This window comes from Clupea harengus, chromosome 9, assembly GCF_900700415.2.
Source record: "Clupea harengus chromosome 9, Ch_v2.0.2, whole genome shotgun sequence".
Lineage (NCBI taxonomy): Eukaryota > Metazoa > Chordata > Actinopteri > Clupeiformes > Clupeidae > Clupea > Clupea harengus.
This window is the reverse complement of record NC_045160.1, coordinates 29,344,803-29,347,302: the sequence shown is the minus strand read 5'-3', so window position 1 is coordinate 29,347,302 and position 2,500 is coordinate 29,344,803. Positions and strand designations below refer to the sequence as shown.

The 2,500-nt window shown below is 45.7% G+C and overlaps 1 protein-coding gene across 2 annotated transcripts in view; it reads right to left on the bottom strand.

Annotated features, from left to right (window-relative positions):
- Nucleotides 1–611, bottom strand: part of anapc15 (anaphase promoting complex subunit 15) — a 4,950-nt gene extending 4,339 nt beyond the window's left edge. The window contains exon 1 of one of the 2 annotated variants that reach the window (XM_042708655.1): nt 467–611. The gene's annotated coding sequence lies outside the window, so the exon portion shown is untranslated. The remainder of the gene's footprint in view (nt 1–466) is intronic. The other variant, XM_031574180.2, reaches the window with a different exon arrangement.
- Nucleotides 612–2,500: the final 1,889 nt, after the last annotated feature.

The window sequence follows — 2,500 nt, the reverse complement described above, 5'->3', positions numbered from 1 at the left end:
AATCTGTCTTTTAAGGTTCTGCTTAACAAGCAGTTTTTCCTTGCATCTGTCGCCACTGTGCTTGCTCTGTAAAACGCCATGACACAATTTATAGTGTTGGCGCTATATAAATAAAATGTAATTTAACTTAAAATAATTACAGACAGGTTCAGTTGCTGAGGGCAGCTAATGCCATAATAACTAAGCTTTCCTTCAGCTTCAAACAGCTAAGGTTCAGCAAACCGCTCTTAAGAGAAACATTATCGCCTTCACTTTGTGTCCCGAAATTCACTAGGCTGTCAGGATTCTTCGCTAGACTGCAAACTTCAGTAGCGGAGATACGGTCCCCTGGCTATGGGGTTGTGCGCTGAGACCACTGCACAGAAATAGTCTCACGGTTACAGGTTATACCGTTATTGGGACAGGCGGTAACCTTATTTGCAATCCAATGATCACTTTCAATAACTTGATAGGATGCAATACTCACAACAAGTCCCCTCCAAACAGGTAGACGGAGTGTTTTTGAATTTACGATCACAACGGAAGCACGTACCCCGTCACGAACCTTCCGTAGTGAACACCAGCCCTCTCTCTATACGTTCCTACTGTGTCACTGACGACCCCGCCTCCTTTGGTTGCTAGGCTGGCTGCTTGTCTCCGTCTGTGTGTTTTGTGTTGCAGATGCATACACGCCAACACTACTGATTTACTGACTGCAACAACTCGCCGTAGTTTGGCATGTTAGTGTTCTTGTTAGTTGCTAATAAATGAATGGTGTTTTGGCTTTAACTCTGTGTGACCTTCCGTAATTTGCCATGGTCTGTGAGCCAGACGTGACAGTGACTCAAAGCTAATGTCACCTCCTTCTACTTTCCTCTATACAAGTCATCGGGAGTTCAAAGTCAAAGTCAAAGTCTGTTTTATTATCACACAGCACACAACAACACACACATGCATTTGGCGGCGACACAGGACACACACACACACACACACACGCATGCTGATGAGGTCGCCGGTGAAATTTTCCTTCTGCCTTTAACCCATCCTGAAGTCCTTGTCCTTCCTCAAGGGGCTCCAGGAGCAGTGGGCAGCCTTTTACGGTGCACGGGGACCAGGCCAAGTGTTCAGTCCAATCATGGTCAGGGACAGGACAGGAGAGCGATCTTTTTCTGTTTGCATGTTTTTGTGTTGGGGTTCTATGTGGAGGAAACCCCTTGTGAACACGGGGAGAACATGCAAACTCGACACAGAAAGGCCCGGGAGATAACCCACCTGAGCACTGAAGGTCTGGGGAGGACCTACCCCCCAGAGCCAACAGCGCCCAATGCGGGAATCGAACCTATGACCTTCTTGCTGTGAGGCTACAGTGCAAGCAACTGAGCCACCGTGCCACTTAATCATTTTATATATATATTCAGTGTGTGTGTGTAGTGACTGAGTTTATGTGTGTATAGTTCCAGGGCTGGATGGGTGTGTAGGTGTGATATGTGTGTGTGTGATATGTGTGTGTGTGTGTGTGTGTGATATGTGTGTGTGTGTGTGTGTGTGTGATATGTGTGTGTGTGTGTGTGTGATATGTGTGTGATATGTGTGTGTGTGTGTGTGTGTGTGGGTGTGATATGTGTGTGTGTGTGTGTGTGTGATATGTGTGTGTGTGTGTGGGTGTGATATGTGTGTGTGTGTGTGGGTGTGAAGTGTGTGTGGGTGTGATATGTGTGTGATAGGTGTGTGATGTGTGTGTGTGTGTGTGTGAAATGTGTGTGTGTGATATGTGTGTAAGCTCTCTCTTGCCGCCTCTAAGGTTATTCTGATGTTTGAAATGGCTTCAGACAGGGGCGGCTTGTCCATGAGGGTGATTAGGGCGACGCACTGCCTACGGGAAAAGGGAATAGAAAAAGAAAAAAAAATCCTGAAATTCCTGCAATTTTCTTGGAAGTCGCTTTGGATAAAAGCGTCTGCTAAATGACTGAATGTAAATGTTGTATTTTTCGGATTCTACCACTAGATCGTCTGATCCACAGACATGTATATACAGTATGTCTATGGTCTGATCTGCCTTTGAATGTCATTGTCCAATCAGGTAACAGCCAGGCAGTCAAGGCAAAAGTCATGCTTCAAATGGCCCCGCCCCTTCTGGGCGATTTGGGGCGAAATGAAAATCACCCCAGACCTCTCCCATTGACTCCCATGTTAAATCCATTTTTTTTCACAAAACAGAGCTCTCAATGCATTCTCTATGGCTTCCGGGAGGGCTCGCCCCTCCATGTCGTGTCATAAGTAGTGGACGTAAAAGCCTATACGAACGTCATACAGCTTCAACAGAGGCGTATTCTGTCAAGATGGCTCCTGTTCAGGGCAACAACTCGATTCGCTCTTTGACAGAAACTCCTTTTTAGTTGGCGTACTAATGAAGATAAATTGACAACAAAACAATTAGGACTTCCTAGACCAAATGTATCCATTCGACAGGTTTCTACAAAGGGAGGGAAATCCTATATCCAAGAATTGGAACGAAAGAAAA